At 46.9% G+C, this 20,035-nt stretch overlaps 1 protein-coding gene across 1 annotated transcript in view; it reads left to right on the top strand.

The window, feature by feature from the left end:
* Window positions 1-7,170: 7,170 nt before the first annotated feature.
* Window positions 7,171-20,035, top strand: part of Kif3b (kinesin family member 3B) — a 43,515-nt gene continuing 30,650 nt past the window's right edge. The window contains exon 1 of the mRNA XM_021150026.2: window positions 7,171-7,251. The gene's annotated coding sequence lies outside the window, so the exon portion shown is untranslated. The remainder of the gene's footprint in view (window positions 7,252-20,035) is intronic.

The raw sequence follows: 20,035 nt of genomic DNA, 5'->3' as shown, positions 1-20,035 counted from the left end.
TAATGCTTACAAGAGGGATGGAGTGGGGCGGTGGGGTGGGATGTTTGTCATGGGACCTCCCTGGTCAAATAACTCAGAGAAGCAATCCGCATCCGACACTGATCTTTTTTGTTCATTGGCCTTTGGCATCTGAGAGCATTATGCCCACTTCCTAGAGTAGGGTACCTTCATCCAAATTCTTTTTTATATGTCTACATACATATATACACATATCATCTAGAAAGCTTCTGAAGCCGGGTGGTGGTGGTGCACGCCTTTAATCCCAGCACTTGGGAGGCAGAGGCAGGTGGATTTCTGAGTTCGAGGCCAGCCTGGTCTACAAAGTGAGTTCCAGGACAGCCAGGGCTACACAGAGAAACCCTGTCTCGAAAAAAAAAAAAAAAAAAAACCCAAACAAACAAATAAAAAAGCTTCTGTAAAGGATCGCTAGTTTTTATTTTTCCTGACTCCCTCCTCTGCCCTGGCCTTCCATCCCCTTCCCAACTTAAACCTTTTCCTTTCTTTCTTTAAACCACCGGTGTTTTACTCTCCTCATACCATAAAAATACTCTGAAAAGTGTTAAATAAGTATTTGTGAGTTGCTATGTGGGTGTTGAATACCTAAGCTGGGGCCTCTGGAAGAGTGGCTAATACTCTTAACAACAGGGCTCTTTCTAGCCCAGGATATTACTTCTTTGTCTTGAAACAGGGTTTCTCTATTATAGAACTCTGACTGTCCTGGAAGTCATTTGAAGACCAGGCTGGACTTGAACTCACAGAGATCCACCTGCCTCTGCCTCCTGAATATTGGTGATTAAAGGCATTCCAATTTTGGTTTTTGTTTTTTGAGACAGGCCCTCACTATGTAGGCCACGTTGGCTTTGAACTCATGGTTCTGCCTTAGCCTCCTAAGTGCTGGAGTTAAACGTGCAGGCCACTCTATCCAACATCATATTTTTTTACTGACATCTCTGGTCACCTCTCCATCCCCTAATACTGAACATGTTTCCTTGCTGAAAACTGACGTCAGGTCAGGATGTAGCTAAGTTGGTAGAATGCTTACCTAGTTCACGTGCAGCCTTGGGTTCAGTCTTTGTCATTGCGTTAATGCCAGCTGTGGTGGTACATGGCGTTTACCTTAGAATTTGGGAGGTGAGAATAGAAAGATGAAGAATTCAAGGTCGTCTTTGGCTACACATAGAGTTCCTGACTAGCTTGGGCTATGTAAGAGAGGAAGAAAGAAAGAAAGAAAGAAAGAGAGAGAGAGAGAGAGAGAGGGAGGGAGGGAGGGAGGGAGAGAAAAAGAAAGAAAGAAAGAAAGAAAGAAAGAAAGAAAGAAAGAAAGAAAGAAAGAAAGAAAGAAAGAAAGAAAAGGTTGAAAGAACAAAGGAAGTGGGTGGGGAGAAAGGAGGGACTGGGACTGGCATGGTTGTGACTAAATATTTGGGACTCTATCATTTTCGCAACATCTAAAAGTAAAAAGGTCTGACTCAAATGGCTTCTTTCTCCCACTGCCATAGTAGGGGGATAGAAGCATTTGACACTTCACCATTCCAATGCCAATATTATGCTTTTCTTTTTAAAGCTGTTGGTGAGAAAGCAATGACGTTTCTTCTTTTTCCTGAAGATTTGCTATGTAGCCCAAACTGTCACTAGTCATTTTGTTGTTATTGTTTCTGTGACTAATTACCTGACAGAGACTACGGAGAAAAGACTTTATCCTGGTTCATTGTTTAAAGGGATACAATGTATCCTGGTGGGGACCGCATGATCCCAATCGCAGGAGCCGGAGGCAGCTCATTTGCAGAAACAAATGCTGCCACCCCCTTAGCTTTCCCTATGTCATTCACTCCTGAAGGCCAAGTTTCCCCCACTCGTCAAATCTTTCTGGAAGCACCCTATAGACATATCCAGAGGTCGGCTTCTACGATTCCAGGAGAGTGGGGCTGACAAAGCAAAGGAACCAGCATATTCAGCTTGCACATGCAAATCCTCTGCCTCCGGATTCTGAAAGCAAGCTGCAGGAGTGTGCCGTCCACACACCTTGTTGAGTTGAACACCTTTGGTGTTGATTTTTTAGAAACTGCATTTTCAACGTCTGTGAGGGTAGATGGTGAGAGGATATGTGGTGTGTGTGCACATACATGTGTTGGGGGTGTACACGCCTCGCCTCTGCATGCCCATACGGGAGGAGGATATTAGGTATCCTGTATTGCTCTCTGCCCCATCCCTTTGAAGCAATCCTCCTGTTTCTACTCCCCACAGCACTGTGGTTACAGGCTGTCTCAAAACCCTTTCTGGGGCTGGAGAGATGACTCAGCGGTTAAGAGCACTGACTGCTCTTCCAAAGGTTCTGAGTTCAGATCCCAGCAACCACATGGTGGCTCACAACCATTCGTAATGAGACTGGGTGCCCTCTTCTGGAGTGTCTGAAGATAACTACAGTGTACTTACATATAATAAATAAATCTAAAAAAAAAAAAAACCAAACCCTTTCTGGGTTGGTTGGTACATGTGTACTGGGATCCAAATTCAAAGTCATCATGGTTTGCACAGTAAACACTCTTAACTACTGAGTAGTCTTTCCAGGCCCCCATTATCTATGTGCTGTAACATGCATGAGAAGGCAAGAGAACAACTTTTGGGGTTCTATCCTTCCATCATATAGATTCTGAGGACTGAAAGGATCTCAGGCTTGGTGGCAAGCATCCTTACCTGACAAACCCACCATGCTGGCCCTAATGTATGCTTGGCCCTAATGTATGCTTAGCCTTGACCTCACAGAGATCCACCTGCCTCTGCCTCTTGAGTGCTGGCATCAAACCTTCTATTTATTTATTTGTTTGTTTGTTTGTTTTATATATGCGAGTACACAGTCACTGTCTTCAAACGCATCAGAAGAGGGCATTGAATCCCATTATAGATGGTTGTGAGCCACCATGTCGTTGAACTCAGAACCTCTGCAAGGGCAGTCAGAGTTCTTTTTTTTTTTTTTTTTTTGGTTTTTCGAGACAGGGTTTCTCTGTGTAGTCCTGGCTGTCCTGGAACTCACTCTGTAGACCAGGCTGGCCTCGAACTCAGAAATCCGCCTGCCTCTGCCTCCCAAGTGCTGGGATTAAAGGCGTGCGCCACCACGCCCGGCGCAGTCAGAGTTCTTAACCGCTGAGCCATCTCTCCAGCCCCTAATGTATGTTTTTAATAGGTGTCTTTGTGTGCTGCTATGGGCTAGCCACTGTGCTACAGAAGATACGCACACATAGTACGCACGTACACGCGCAACACGTACGTGCATACGTAATATGTACGTACATAGTTCCTGTCCTGGGAACTACGCATAAGCTCTGGTTTGCTTCTGGGACTCCTGGCTCTGCTGCTGACACCATTACTCTTACCGTCCCCTGTCATTTACTGTGCCCTACTTTTGGTTTTCATGCTTATTAACCCTTCGGCGAATCCTCACAGGAGCCCTTCAAGGAAGCCACGGGGTTGGAGCTTTAGCTCCGTGTAGAGCTTCCCTAAGAATCTCAAGGCTGTGGGTTACATCCCAGCACTGGGGGCAGAGGTTGGGGAGAGAGGGGGAGGAATGCAGACCAGAAAGGTGGACTAACATGATCAAGGTCACATATCCGTTAAGTGCCTGAGGAGGAAGCAATTACCTTCCCACCCTTGTCTGGCTTGCTTCAGAAACATCAAAGATGTGAATTTAGAAGCCATTAGCTCCATCCCTAGTCTTCTGAGCCTCTCTTGGGTCACGCGGGCTCATCCATGCTGAACCTGGGCACCTCGCCAAGTGACAACCATTAAGCATGTCTCATGTACTTGGCCTCCATCCAAGCTCAGCGTCTTATTTCCTCTTGAAAGGGGCTCAGGAATACCACCTCTTTACCATCCAATAAATAATTCCTATTTCTTTAGTCTTTTTATACCACCCCTTTCCAGCCCTCTTCCTCAAATAGCATCAGATTTCAAAGGACACTGAGCCCTCTTACCGGCAGGGCTCCTCTCATTGGCAGTTACTGCAGCCCTAGGACACCACGGGCCTATGTAATAGGTTTTATTTTTCCTTCCATGAGTTAAGAGATTGAAATCCAGGACCTAGGGATGCCCAGAAAGTGCACTACACTCACTCTGTAGCTCAAGCTAGACTTGAACTCTTAATCTCTCTGCTTCTGCCACCTCCCAAGTGCTGGGATGAGAGACACATATATCTGACTCCATAGTGTACTTCATCTTTATGACAAACCTGGACAGTGTCAAATATATATTTTGCAGGTGGGTAATTTGAGTTCAAAGAATGATTTGCATTGGGTCACCTGCTGGATAAAGGACAGAATTGGAACTCAGGCCCCAAATTGTATATACCTGAAGTCTTTGTTGGATAGTCTGGAACTATTCTGTGCAGTATGGTAGCCAGTAGCCACAGGTGACAACTCAAACACAAATTAACCAAAACTAAGTAAACATGACTTGGTTGCTTGGTAGCCCTGGTGTCATTTTGGAAACAGAGCAGTTACATGTGGCTAGGGCAGCCATATTGGACGGTGCCAATACAGGTCATTTCTACCACAGCCACAGGCTGCCGTACAGCACTGTTCTAGAATGTCAGAGAAGAAGGGAAACTTGGTGCTTTTGCCATGCCTTGGGGAACCAGGCCATGCTATCGGCCAACTCTGTAGGAAGTTCATTACAAGTTCCTTCCTGTAGGCAGGATCATAATAAAGGCCAGAAGCCCTGGCACACACCTTTAACCTCAGCACTTAGGAGACAGATACAGGTAGATCTATGTGAATTGGAGGACAACCAGGTCTACATAGTAAGTTCTATATGGTGAGACCCTGTCTAAACCAAGTCATAGTAAAGCCAGCCATAGTGGTTGAGGGTAATAGCTCAGTGAGTTTGTTACTCAAGCATGAGGACCTGAGTTCAATCCCCAGCACCCAGATTAAAAGGCCACATTGGGGGCTGGAGAGTTGGCTCAGTGGTTGAGAGCACTGATTGCTTTTGCAGAGGACCACGGTTCAATTCCCAGCACCCAAAGGGCAGTTCACAACTGGCTGTGTGTAACTCCAGTTCCAATGAATATGATGCCTTCTTCTTACCACCTCAGGAACCAGACACTCACGTGGTGCACATGCGTACATGCAGGCAAACACTCATACACATAAAATAGTAAAGAAGTTTAAAAACAATTTAAAGCCATGTTGTAGCATGTACTTGTGATCCCAGTGCTGGGAGTTGAAATCCCCCCAAAAATGCTTTCTTTTATAAAATGCATTGGCATGGAGCTTCATCAGAGCAACAGAAAAATAACTAATACAGAAGAGGCAGAGGCAGGCAGATATCTGAGTTCAAGGCCAGCCTGGACTAAAGAGTGAATTCCAGGACAGCCAGGGCTACACTGAGAACACTGCCTCGGGAAAATGCAAGAAAGCAAACAAACAAAACCACCACTACCAATAACAACAATAAAACACCCCTCTGGGAGGCCCTGGGTTCTGTCTCCAGCACCACGTAAATGTCACATGGTGCAATGTGCCTGTGATGTCAGAACTTAGGCAGGAGGATCAGAAGTCCCAGGTTATTTTTGTTTTCCTAGTGAATTTAAGGACAGCCAGGGGCTGGAGAGATGGATCAGCGGTTAAGAGCACTGACTGCTCTTCCAGAGGTCCTGAGTCCAATTCCCAGCAACCACATGGTGGCTCACAACCATCTGTAATTAGATCAGATGCCCTCTTCTGGTATGTCTGAAGACAGCTACAGTGTGTTTATATGCAATAAATAAATAAATCTTAAAACAAAACAAAACAAAACACAACAGCCCAGAATGGAAGAGGGTACAAAGAGCAACTAAAAGAACTAATGAAAACGAGAGAAAATTTTGGCAATTATTAGCCCTAGAAACTACAAAGAGATACAGAAGAGATGAAACATAAACACATATATTGCATTATGTTCTTTTAAACAACACATAATGTGTTTGTAACCAATACAGGTAAACTTTATTTTGTGTCAGTTTGGTAGGTATCTTTTTTTTTTTTTTTTCTTTGTGTGTAGTTCCAGCTCTCCTAGACCTTGCTCTGTAGACCACACTGGCCTCCAACTCGGAGATCTGCCCACTCCTCCCTCCAGAGTGCTTTTTGCTTTGATGGAAGAGTAGCTGGACTCCAAAGATGCTATGCAGGGAGGATGACTTGATGTGATTCCGGTTTTCAAATTACTATTCAGACTATCTAGTCGAGATGCCAACCATGCGCTCCCAGTCCAGCTGGTCTGCATGAGCTGAGGTCAGAGGACAACCTAAGTTGTTTCTCTCCTGCCCGGTGGGTCCCTGGAATCTACCTCAAGCCGTCAAACGTGTTTACCCACTGAGCCATCAGAGGGTAGCATCTTTTCCCTACAATTATGTGTATTTATTTTTGATGCTGAGGGACAGAGTCTCGCTGTGTTGTTCGGAACTTGCTCTGTACCTAAGCATGATCTTGAGCTGTTCATCCTCCTGCCTCCGTTTCCCGAGTGCTAGAACTATAGTCACGAGCCATCAAGCTCAACCAAAGTTTTTTGAGTTGATGGTAAGAGTAGTGGGACTCCAAGGATGCCTTGCAGGAATGTGCTTCAGGTTTTAAATTATTATTCAGGCCACCTCGCCGGGAATGGATGGTCAGGCCTTAAACTCTATTAACAAAGAACAGGAATTGCAGTCTAGTCTAAAGATGACGGGTGGCCTGGCCTTGCTTGTGGAGCTGTTCTTGAAAAAAGTGGAGAAAATCAGGAATATATGAAAGGCAGACTGTGGGACTCGATGGCCAAATGAAAGTGACAGGCAGGGAAGATTTTCCTTCATCCCTGGGTGGCCTTAATTGGGAGCCACTCAATACTAATCTGAGACCCAGATCAGAGAACTGACCTGAAAGAGCTTTCAGAAGGGGAGGATGAAAGCGCGTAGTGTGACCAAGATACTGGGCTCTGTTTCACAACTGGAGAAACTGAGGCACCCGAGACCAGAGGACCGAGTCCGGGTGTCTAGGAGGGTCAGAGTGTCGGCGCGCGCTGGGAACCTGGGAAACGCCGAGGCACTCCAGGTTCCGCCCCTCGGCGGGCTCCTCGCTTCGGAGGCCCAATAAAGTTATTGAAATTGACGCGGTTGCTAAGGAAGTGGGTCGCCGAGCCGGGTTGCTAAGGAAGTGAGCGCCGCGGTCTCTCCCCATCCGGGGCAGCTGGGAATGGCTGAGCCCCGGGTTCGCCGCCGCCGCCCGTTCTCGGCTGCGGCCGCAGGTGAGTTCGAGATGCGGGGTCCCCGCGGGGCGCCCAGCATTATCCCGGTGTCGTTGCTCTGCGAGCCGCAGCATCCTTTGCCCGGCCTCTGTGGTATCTCTGACCACCCGGCTTCTTCTCGGGCGCGGCCGGTACGACCCCCCAGTCTCGGCCGCCGGTGCTCGCTCCTCACGGTCGGTCCGGGGCCACAGTCCCAGGCCCTGGCTGGAAAGGCAGCTCAGGATGCAAGAACCTGAGGTCCGAGCCTCAGGGCGGTGCCTGGCTCGCTGTGTGACCTTGGACAAACCCCTTGCCTTCTCTGGCAGCAACAGACCTGTCTGCCCATTGGGGTCTTGACACTTGCTGAGGAGACGTGTATATGAAAGGGCTCCAAGTGGGAAGAGGGTGAACGGCCAGGGTACTCTATGTGGAGACCAAGAGAACTGTTTGAAGTCTGAGTGCTTGAGTTTGAGGCTGGATAGCGTGGCGTTGAGTCTTCTCATCTGTAAATCAGATCATGGGATTGCCCTTCCGTGGGAAGCAGGGCGTCTGGAGTAGCTTGGGACACGATGTTTAAAAAACAAAACAAAACATGTTAATTGCATATAACGGGTTTCATGATGACGTTTCATCCGTGTGTATAATTTATTTTATTCGTGCTCCGCTCCCACTGACCCTTTCCCTTCACTTTCTAGTCCCTTCTAATTCCATGCCCTAGCGCAGTTTACAAGAATTCGGTTCTTTTCAGGAGCATGGGCGTTTTACCCGTGGCTACACTACAGAAGAAAATGCCTGCTACTCCCTCAATCACCAATAACTCCTGTGAGGTGTTAGGTTTGGGGGTGTGGTGGTGGTGGGGACACAGCACCTCAGTCAGGAGTGGGTGGCTGTGTTGTGAGCCCCTCCCCCTAGCAACCGTTAACTGCCCATAAATCCTCGTGTAGGGGTGGGTCCTGGTGAGCCCCTCCCCCTCCACAAAACACGTGGTTAAGAACTACTTATCACTAATGGGATGGAGCCTTTCAAGAAGGGGAAGATGGCTTGGAACCAGAAGGACTTAGGTGTATAGCTTGCCAGCGCATATGGGTATTCTAGACACCCTGGCCATTCCCCACCCACAGTTTTACTTTGTAGTCTACTCAGAGGAGGGAAGTTATTGACCTCTTAAAAGGTTCTGTACTTGTGCCATGCCTGTCACCCGGTATATTCATAACAAGAATAGGGGTATTTATCTCTTCTGAGAAGTGCTTAGAGCAGTAGCGATCATTTGCAACTTGATGCTTAAGAAGTTTTTTGAGACGTATTATCTCATTTAGTCTTCACAGACTGTGTCAGGCAGCTGGTGATGTCTCCCACTCTTGTAGATGAGGAACCTGTGCCTGAGAAAAGTGAACGGCTTGCCTAAGACTCTGAGGCTTAAGGTGTGATGGAGCTGGACGGCATTTTACTCCCCGCTCCCTGATGCCTCTGCTTTCTCAACAGTAACTGCTAGAAGGCCACAAGGGTATTTTGGGTTGCTCTAATTGCTTTGGCTAGAAGTTGTTCTCCCAATGGCACGGAAACAAGATCTCAGAAAAAAAGCTTTGCATGTTCTAGTTTGTCCCTAGCATATATTAATTTTATCTGATAAATTTGACTGACTTTTTAAAAATACCATTACTGTAGTTCGTGTGTGTGTGAGTGCCAGCCTGTGCTGTGGTGTGTGGAGGTGAGAAGTCGGCTTTGTGGAGTTGACTCCTTCCACCTTTCGGTGGGCCTTGGGGATCAAACGCCGTAGACTCAGGTTGTCAGGCCTGTGTGGCCAGTGCTTTCCCCGCTGAGCAGTCTCCCCTGCCCCATGTGATGTTTACATTCGTGTGTATGTGTGTGTTTTGAGCATACTTACCCTCCCTACTCCTGCTGATACCCTCTCTTCCCACATTGTCTCCCCTTCCACAGCTCCCCACTTTGATGACCCAGCCAGTCTAATTAGGACGGCTTATGGGAACACACATGAGGATTTATTTATAAGAGCACAAGTAACTTACTAGTGTTTCCATAGCTGAAGAAGTGCCTCTTTCTCAGTCACCATGGACTGCCTGTAAGTCCTCAGAGACCTTATGAAGCCCTCCCCACCCCTGTGACTAAATATTGATGGGCTCAGTCTCATAGACTTCTGCACAGATAGGCACAGCTGCTAAGAGTTCACAGGGCCACAGCATGTCCTACCCAGAGGCAGCATTCCACACACGCCACTCCCCTCTTCTGCCTCTTACATTCTTTCTATCCCCTCTTCTATGATGTTCTCTGAACCTTGAAGCGGGTGAAATGTCCCCATTTAGACTGAGCGCTCAGTAGTCCACTACTTCCAGCACCTTGGCCACTTATGAGCCTCAGTAGCCACCGCCCACTGCAAATGAAGCGTCTGTGAGCAAAGCTGACTCCATTACTAATCTATAGGCATAAACCTAAATATTTAGAAAGCAGTTTGACAGATACATCATAGCCATTTAGGAGCTCAACAGCAGTGACTCCCCACTAGGGCCTGGGTCTTCTCCACACGGGCTTTGACTAGGCTATAGGAATTGCTGTCTATGGAGAAGGCCGCAGTGCAAGCTGTTGGTTAGCCTGTAAATGTCCTGGCCCATCTTGCTGGGCAGGTCGTTACTGCAGGATGAAGCATCCACAACTGAGTGACACTGTTGATGGGAGCTCTTCCTTAGCAGGCTGCATAGCATCTTCTGCCCTGTGAACCATGGCCAGCAGCGGGGAAGCGTCCAGCTGAGTTTCAGCTTGGTTTCTCTTTGTCATGAAATCAAAGCTTGTACTGTCTTCAGCAACAAGTTCTTACATCTCATAATGGTGGGCAACCAACAGCAGTTGCGATAGCCTGTTTGGAGTACCTCGAGGACATCCCTGGTGATTTGAATGAGACCACTGAGACATCCAGCCCTGTGGGTTGAACAGCTGCCTGCTTCTTGGCCTGTACAGTGAGTGACAGCCGTTGGTGGACTACTGCATCTCCTTTTAATAATAAATCCCCTTTTATAAACGCTCTGATCCTCCATTCTGTCTGTTCCTTTAGCAAACCCCGACCAACAAGACATAGTAAGGTAGTCCACCCCTGGCACTAACATTTTCCTATAATAATTTGTGGCTATGAATCGCTCGGCACATTTGATAAATGTTAGCTGTCATTATTTGGGCTTAACTTAGCACGTGTACTGTATTTTGCATTCTGATCGTGGTTGGTGAGTGAGTATAGTGTGTGCTTATAATCTCAGGTCTGTCAGTCTTCAGAGATGATCAGAAGCATGAAGCAGTTGCCATTGTGGCAGTGTGTGACTGTGGTGTCATTGCAGGATTTCTCCATGAACTAGGACCTCCTTACCAGGATGGGTACAAGGAAAGGAGAAATCTGGTGCAGCGGGATGTGCTCAGGCAGTAGAATGTTGCCTAGCATACACGAACCCTGGATTTCTCCTCTAGTGCCAGGTAGACACTGGCATGGTGGCTCATGTCTGCAGTCCCAGAACTCGGGTGCCGGAGGTGGAGTTCAAGGCCACCTTGCCTGTATATCAAGTGTGGGGTCAGTTGGAGACACTTGAGGCCCTGCTTTTGTTTTAAGGAGGAAACTGGCTAATTGGAGGTTTTGTTGTTTGGAACCAAATTCAGTAAATGTTTATTACATTTCTCTATCCCAGGGATATACAGGATACTGTATCTTCATGGCCTTCAAGGAACCCCGAGTTTAACTTGCAAATAACTTCATTTGACAGTATTTGATCTGCCTGCCCATTGGGTGTCAGGCCTTGCACATGCTAGGGCACCCCACTAACCAGCCCACCTCTGGCCTCTTGGTTTTTGTTTAAGGCCGACTTGTTGCTCTGGCCAGCCTCTAATTCCTAGGCTCAAGTGATCTTGTCACCTTAGTTTTCTGAGCAAATGAGACTGTAGGTGTATGTTAACACATTTGCCTTGACTTGTCTAAATGGATTCATGGATTGTGTTTGTGTTGGCCATAGAGTAAAGCCTTACTGTCTTCTGCTGTGTCCTGAGATGTCTGCTAGGCACCCGGGTGGGAGCTAGTAGTGGGGTGGTGGGGGAGTGGGGAACCTCAGATTGCTCCTACATCTTTTTCTTTCCCTGTTATCTTTCCCTTCCCCCTCCCTTTCCTTTCTCCTCTCTTTTTCTTTTTCCATTATTTTTAAAGATTTATTTTCTGTGCACTGGTTTGCCTGCATGTATGTCTGTGTGAGGGCACCAGGTCCCCTGGAACTGGAGTTACAGTTGTGAGCTGACATGTAGGTGCTGGGAGTTGAACCTGGCTCCTCTGGAAGAGCAGCCAATGCCCTTAACTGCTCTGCCATCTCTTCAGCTCTCTTTCCATTTCTTCTTGTCTTTCCGGGGCCTTGTTATGTAGCCTAGGTTGGCCCCCTGCACTTGCTCTCCCGAGTGCCAGGTTCATACACATTTCAGGTCACCAAGGAAGAACCTTGTCTTGTGACAGTTGACACACTGCTGTCTGTATGGATCTTGATGCTCTGGAGTTCTGAATTGGGCCTTTATTTGGTCTCACTGGTACCCTTGAGGAAAGCAAGGTGCAGATTAAACTCTCCAGTGAACAATGGCAGAACTCCTAGGAAGAGAAGCCATGCTGCCGGGCAGAAGCACACCTCACACTGGTGTCCAGGTCTTCAGACGCCAGGCACAGTGCTCTTGTTGTGTTCCTGTGGCTTCGTTTGTGGGACATTTGCTGAGCAACAGGTATTTGCTGTGCAGCCCTGTGCAGCCCTGTGCTGCTATGACAGCAACGAGATGGCTGAGGTCCTTGTCTCACAGCGTTCAGCAGGTGCAAACCCAAAACCAAAAAGTAGGCAGACAGGATTTGAACTGGAGGAGCACAGTGGGAGCAGTGGCGCAGTAGTATGCTGGAAAGGCATTCTCCAGGGATGGGGAGGACACTGCTGTGTTAACTGGGGGAGGCGGTGACATTTTTGTTGAAGTTTGATCTCAGGAAGGGGCTCACTGTTTGAAGGTATACCAAAAGGATAAAGACTTCAAGGTGGTCCTGAGCTAATTCCAGAAACTGCAGGAAGTGGCTGTGATGGGGTGAGTGGAGAGGTGGCTGGGAGCAGGGGGAGTCTATTCTAGAGGAGTCTACACGCCATGGGACCACTGGAGGCTTCTCAGAAGGTGTCATCATCTAGGTGTTTTTGTTGGTGTGTGTGTGGATGTTTTGCCTGCATGGATGCCTTGTGTCTACAGAGGCCAGAGGGAGTGTCCAATCTCCTGGAACTGGAGTTACAGAGGGGTGTGAGCTAACATGTGTGTTCTGGGACCTGTGGAACAATACCTACTGAGTCACCTTTCTTTCTCTTTTTTTTGGGGGGGGGGGGTTGTTTTTCTTTTTTTCTTTTGTCTAGATGAAAAAGCTCTTTATCTCACAATAATAACATACAGTAGGAACAATTATGAAATGATTATAAAAATTACTAGGTATGTTACATTCCAAAAGCCAAATCTGTTTATATTTGGCAATTTAGATACAGTATTTTATCACCTATCCTATCTTAATGAGTTTACAATTCTGTATCTAAATCATTTTCTATTTTAATTTGCATTACCATCCTAAAAACATTTTTTCAGGCCTAGAACATCTTCAGGTGTTCTTTCAGACATATATTTTTTTTAATTTATTATTTTTATTTTTTATTATATATTTTATTTTTATTTTTTTTATTAATTTTTTAAAATTTTTTTTAGCCACTGCCCAGCCCTGAGTCATCTTTCTAGACTTTAGAAAACCTTGTTGGTTTAAATAAGTAATTAATTTTTAAGACAGGGCCTATTGTAACCTAGGTTAACCTGATTAAGGATGGACTGGAACTTCTGATTCTTTTGCCTCTCTCCTGTGTACTGGGGTTATAAGTGTATGCTACCATACCAGATCATGTGGGCCTAGGGACTGAATTCAGAAATTTATGTATGCTGGATAAGGCCTCTACTAACTGAGTCACATCCCTGGCCCCTAGTTTTCTGTTTTTTTTTTTTTTTTTTTTCTTGTTGTTTGTTGTTGTTGTTGTTGTTTTTTTTTTTAAGATTTATCTATTGTTATATGTAAGTACACTGTAGCTGTCTTCAGACACACCAGAAGAGGACATCAGCTCTCATTATGGATGACTGTGAGCCACCATGTGGTTGCTGGGATTCGAACTCAGGACCTTCAGAAGAGCAGTTGGTGCTCTTAACCGCTGAGCCATCTCGCCAACGGTTCTGTTTTGTTTTTAAATCACTCTGAGGGCTGATGATAAGGTTCAGTGTAGAGTGTTCTCACTGTGTGCATGTGCCCTCCGTTCCAGCACCAGTGTCACAAAAGGAGGGCAAAAGAAAGTGAAGTCACCTGGCCTCTCTGGATTGTGAGTTTGAGAGAGCTTTAAGTGCCAGCCAGACTAGGTAGAAGGTTAGTAAAATGGTGGTGACCTTTTAGGGTGGTGGCAGGGGGTGGCTATGTTTTGGAGGTGGCCAGTAGGGTGAAAGGATTAAGGGTGACTCCCAAGTTTTTGGCCCAAGCAGTTAGGTAGATTTAGAGGTGCCATCTGCCTCTGAAAGGATTAGAGGTCTCTGGTGAGGGGCCCTGAGAGGAACAACTGAATTATTCCAAGAGGCCCAAGGTACTACCAGTGCCTTAGCCCCTGCTGAAGGAAGACAGCCTGGAGGGTCTTACAGTGTCCACCTAGGGCATCCAGGTCTGCTTTTTCCAGGCTGGCTCGATGCCTGTCTGTGGAGCAGTAAGTGGGCGCTCTGATGGGGTCCTGCTTACCTCTCTCTGGCTGTTTCAGTTGCTGTCCTAACCTGGGGATCTTGGCTGATAGAGGTTGGAAGGAATCTAGCCAGCTCTGGGGGAGAGCATAGACTCACTAACACAGCTCACCCCCAGCACCTCAGATGGCCATGCTCTCCCTGCCAAAATGCCTCTTTCCTGGCTGCTGAACAGTAGGTCTTAAGGTTCAGAGCTTTTTAGACAGGGGAAGGCTTTATAAAGCTGCTGTATTCTGCCAAAATTCCTAGAGGACTCTTGAACGTAGTAGCTCATCCAAGCAAGGGCTCCAGGCCTCATTTCCCATGTACTAGGAAAGGCCTTTGTGCATTTGGCCATCAGGGAGGCCTGTCAGCATTGTGGGACTCACAGCTGCACACACTACGCCAAGTAGCTCTGGTGTTTTCGTTGTTCCTTCTTGAGTCTCATGAGCAGATCCTCAGTCAGTGGTGGCCACATGGAGTGTGGGTTGTCCCAGGCTTCAGGTAAGGACATGGAGATACCTAGAAGTCAGTCCTATTTGCTAGTGTATTCTGTACCTGCTAGGGGTTAAGGTAGGAAGATTCATGCTGGTTTAAGTGTGCTGCGCATGACAGAAGCACTTCTTTTTTTTTTTGATTTATTTATTTATTATATGTAAGTACACTGTAGCTGTCTTCAGACGCTCCAGAAGAGGGCGTCAGATCTCAGTACGGATGGTTGTGAGCCACCATGTGGTTGCTGGGATTTGAACTCCGGACCTTCGGAAGAGCAGTCGGGTGCTCTTACCCACTGAGCCATCTCTCCAGCCCCCAGAAGCACTTCTTGAACATGCATAGTCTAAGCCTAGATTGGAAAAATCAGGGTCTGGATTTCACCAGGATCCACTCACCCAGATCAGAAGCGATGGTCTCCTTCCATTTCCCTCCAGTCAAGCCACAGAAACCAAAAGCAGTGCAGCAATGGCTGAGAAAGAGGAGCTACTGAAAGTGCTGAGGGTGGGTGAATTATGGGTGGAGCTGTTCAAACAGCTGGATGATCTCAAGGTGGAGCTGTCCTAGCTGCAGGTCACTAAAGTAACTGTTGTTAGCATCCTCTGTGTAGTCAAGATCTGAGCTGTCAAATCGAACTTTTGGGGTCACCTTTCTTAACCTTTGGAGAGAAAATCCTACAAAGACAAGAAGTACAAGCGCCTGACTTAAGACCCTAGAAGACAGGGGTCATGCAAGGGCAAGAAGCCCCTCACCTAGGCCCCAGAAGACAAGAGACCTACACACCCCTTACCCCCTTCACCAGGCCCAGAGCTGAAGACAGTGCAGGAGCTGCAGGAGGAGCTGTGCCTGCACACAGCTCGAAGGACACAGCCAAGGCCTGAGGTCACCCCAACAGTAAAACACGAAGCTGGCTCAGAACAACACCCCCACCCCCCAAGACTTGGTGCTAACAGCAAGCTGATAGTGTGTTGCGATAGCTAAGCTAAGGCTTGCTGAGCCCAGCTTGCAAGCCCTGCTTTCATTTGGTCTTCAGCAGTCTTTGTACAGGAACTGTTCCTCCAGTTCCCAGAAGAGGGAAGTAGAGACTGTGAGAGGCAGATACTTCCCCAGAGATGCTGATCCCGCATCCACCGCTCAGCCTACTATTCACTTCTCTAAGAAAGTTATTTATTAATTACAATTGTGCATGTTTGTGTGTGCATGGTATGTGTACATGAGGACATGTGTGCCGCAGTGTGCCTGTGAAGGTCAGAGGACTTTTGTAGAGTCAGTACATCTCCTACCTTTCTGTGGGTTTCAGGGGTCAAACTCGGCCATCCACTGAACCATCAAGCTGGCCTTCTACTGCTCCCTCCCTCCCTCCCTCCCCCTGTTCCTTAGAATGCAGAGCCTCTTGCACGATAAGCACATGCTCCACCACTGAGGGACATACTCAGCCCCATCTGCTGTTTTTCAGATGAGCAGTGACCGCAGCATCCATTTGTCCGAGGTCTTTCTCTTCTGTGCCTGGGTAACTAGTTTGAAATGCAAATAGCAACCAGGTGCGGTGGGACTTGGTTATAATCCTGAGTGCTACTCAGGAGGTAGAGGCAGAAGGGTCAGGAGTTGTTTGGGGTTACACAGTTCCTTTGAGGTTAGCGGGCATTATAAGAGACCCCATCTCAACAAAGAAACCAACCAAAAAGTGACTTCAAAGGATGTTTGAGGAGATGGGAAACTCCTTTGACTGTTTTAGAGTAATGGTGAATCTTCTTCAGTATTTGATGGATGAGGCTACAGACCCAGCTTTGGGCTAGATAGGCAGGCCAGCCTTATCCTTTGAAGTAGTCTAGCTGCTGCCGGCCTCACACAGCTGAAGCTGGAGTCTTGAGCTTCTTTTCCCAGTCACTTAACCCTCAACTCACTTAGTCCTGCCTGTTACATATACACGAAAGAGGGGAGGGTACAGAAGTCCTTCATTCAGTGCCTTTAGAAAGCTTCTTGGTGGGCCGGGCGTGGTGGCGCACGCCTTTAGTCCCAGCACTCGGGAGGCAGAGGCAGGCGGATTTCTGAGTTCGAGGCCAGCCTGGTCTACAAAGTGAGTGCCAGGACAGCCAGGGCTACACAGAGAAACCCTGTCTCGAAAAAACCAAAAAAAAAAAAAAAAAAAAAAAAAAAAAAGAAAGCTTCTTGGTTAAGGGCTGATAAGATGGCTTAGCTGATAAAGGTGCCTGATGGCCTGAGTTCAAGTCCAGACACACAGTGGACAGAGAGAATCAGATCCTGCAAGTTGTTCTCCTACCTCCACACATGCACTGTGACCTTCACCCATGGGTGCACAACAAAATAGATGAACACAGTATTAAAAAAAAAAGGCTGTGGCTCAGATCTTTAATCCAGCACTCAGGAGGCTGAGGCAGTTGGATCTCTGTGAGTTCAAGCAGTCAGGGCTAAATGGTAAGACGCTGTCTGAAACTCATCCCCCAAATTAAAAAAAAATATATATATATATATTTAAGAAGATCTATTGGTCAAGCCAATGCTATCACAGAAAATTCTGTCACTTGTATTGTGACATGGGGAAATCAGTCAACCTGCCTGGACCTCAGTGTCTGTCTCTCTCTTAGTGTATGTTTAAGTATGTCTGTAGCTGCATACACAAACACATGACTGGGCCTTGAGGTGGACATCTTCTCCCTTGGTGCCTCTATGCTGGGCTTTCTCCCAGACTTTCTGGGTGGGGCGCTCAGAGCGTTTCTCCAAGCATACAGTGAGCCCTCTTGTTAGTACCACAGGTCTGCATTGCTTCTTGAGGTGGGAGTGTTTAAGGATCAGTTAATCCTGGTGACACATTGTGTCTCTTCACTCTGTCACCTGATTGCAGACACTGAGCTCATTGCCGGCAGATCTATCTTTAGTATACTGATGTAGTTAAATCATAATTTGCATTCGAGATCTCTCTCCCACCAGTGATAATGGGGTGGGGTTGGTTGGTTTTTAAAATTTGGGCCTGTTACAGCACTTTCATTTTCTCATACTAGAGCACAGGATAGATGTGGGTGTGGTCCAGGTGAAGTAGAAAGACAACTGAGGTTTGGGACATTAATAAACTGTCACTCATGCTGGAGTCTGCCATAGCACCTTTGCACAGGTTTCAGTGGGGCTGTGTGGGCTTCAGTGTAGGAGACACGCTGGGCGGAATAGGAGCTGCCTCTAGCAGCCCAGGGGTGGGAGCAGTCAGGACTCTGCTGACAATCCTGGAAGCTGAGCGCAAAGCTCGCTGGTAAATTGTGGAACATATAGTGTCAGCCCAGGTGACTAAGATGATTATGGGCAGGTGGTCTTCGGTTTTGCAGGCTGAGCGGGAAGGAAGTGGAGATGCTCTGACAGGCACCATCTCCCCTTGCTGATGCTCGCTCTGCAGCCCTTTTTAAGGGGAAATTTTCCTGTTTAAGAAAATAAAATTTCCAGGAGGTGGTGGTGCACGCCTTTAATCCCAGCATGTGGGAGACTGAGAAAGGCAGATCTCTGAGTTAGAGGCCAGCCTGGTCTACAGATCAAATTCCAGGAAAGTCAAGACTAGACAAAGAAAACCTATCTTGGGGGTGGGGGAGAAGGAAAAAAAATTCCAATAAGGAAAAGTCAAGGAAATCATGGTAAGGTCCTACCACTAAGTTCCTCTTGGACTCAAGCTGGCCTTAGCTTCCCAGCATGCTTGACTCAGCCTTCCCAGGAGCTTGAGTTGGTAGTAGGTATTTCAACCATATATATTTCAACCATAATTAAAAGAAATTATTCAGTGAGAAGCCAGAGAGTGTTTTTTTTTTCCTCCTTTCCATTTTGGAAATCTCAAGCACCATGACCGGCACCCCCAGCCTGCACTAGCATTAGGACAGTGCCTTCACCTTATCCCAATGTTCTCAACCTGTGGGTCTCGACCCCTCTGGGGTGAACCGATCTTTCACAGGAGTCACACACCAGATATTTATATTACAATTTATAACAGTAGCAAAATCACAGTTATGAAGTTGCAATGAAAATGATTTTATGGTTGGGGTCCTCACATGATAAGGAACTGCATTAATGGGTCACAGCATTAGGAAGGCTGAAAACACTGTTTTAACGTCATCTACTGCATGCTGATTATTTTGAAACAAATTATATATGCATAACTTTACCTGAAAATTCTCGTATCTATCTTAAAAAATAAACTTTTTTAAAAATTTATTTATTTTTTAAAGATTTATTTATTTATCTGTAAGTGCACTGTAGCTGTCTTCAGACATTCCAGAAGAGGGCATCAGATCTCATTACAGATGGTTGCCAGCCACCATGTGGTTGCTGGGATTTGAACTTAGGAGCAGTCAGTGTTCTTAACCGCTGAGCCATCTCACCAGCCCCAATAAACTTATTCTTATAATATTTTTATGTGTATGTGTGTGTGCCTGCATCATGTATATATGTGCAGCACATGCATGTGAAGGTAGATGTCAGACCTCCTGAAACTAGAATTACAGGTGGCTGTAAGCCACCTAATATGGAAGTAATGGAGAGGCTCTCTGATTTTCACCCCCATAGCCATGCACCTCCCCCCCACCCACACACACACACAAGAAGTAGAGAACATGCCAGGTGTGGTGGTGCACATGTGTAATGTCAGCACTTGGGAAGAGAATGGAGAAAGGCCAGGAGTTCAAAGCCATCCTTAAGCAGGGCATGGTGGTGCATGTCTTTAATCCCAGCACTCGGGAGGCAAAGGCAGGCGGATTTCTGTGTTCGAGGCCAGCCTGGTCTACAAAGTGAGTTCCAGGACAGCCAGGGCTATACAGAGAAACCGTCTTGACCCCCCCCCCCCAAAAAAAAAGCCATCCTTAGGTACATAGCTCGTGATAGCTATCCAAGGCTATATGAGACCTTACCTTAAAGGAGAAGGAGACATGAGGTGGCTATGAAGCCTTGTAGGAAATTTCTGAACGTTTTACTGTTAGATTCAAGAGGGGTCTTCTGCCCCACTCCCAGACAAACGCTTCTGTGACAGGGGGTAGGTACCTCTTTGGATTCAGGGCTGACTATTTAAAAGAACATGGTACTTGCAACATTGGGGGAATGAATAGTAAGATCAGGCACTGCTGATCTTACTGGGATGCTCTTTCACGTCACTCTCTGACAATATGTCTGTCTTCAGATGCTCAAACCAAAATCAAGCCTTGTTTCCTCAAGCAGGGAATGGCTTTATTGCTTCTTTTCTCCTCAGTTATGTACACGAACCCATCAAAAAATCTGAAGAAAAAGGCAGACAGATAAAAGAAGGCTTACAAGCTCACTAACCAGAGAGCAGCATGGCTTCCAGTCCTGTTGCCCCACTCCTGGGTATCATTCTTCAGGGCACCCATTCTTCTTCAGGGCATGCTTTCTACCAACCAGCTTCACTTGACAGAAGAAACAAAGACTTATAGAACTTTAGTTTTATAGACAGGTTCTAAAAGAGGCAGCACTTGGCTGGTGAGATGGCTCAGTGGGTAAGAGCACCCGACTGCTCTTCCGAAGGTCAGGA

Source organism: Mus caroli, unplaced genomic scaffold (genome assembly GCF_978045245.1).
Source record: "Mus caroli unplaced genomic scaffold, Mus_caroli_1 scaffold_2, whole genome shotgun sequence".
NCBI lineage: Eukaryota > Metazoa > Chordata > Mammalia > Rodentia > Muridae > Mus > Mus caroli.
Note: the sequence above shows the minus strand (reverse complement) of the source record. Positions and strands in the feature narration are given on the sequence as shown.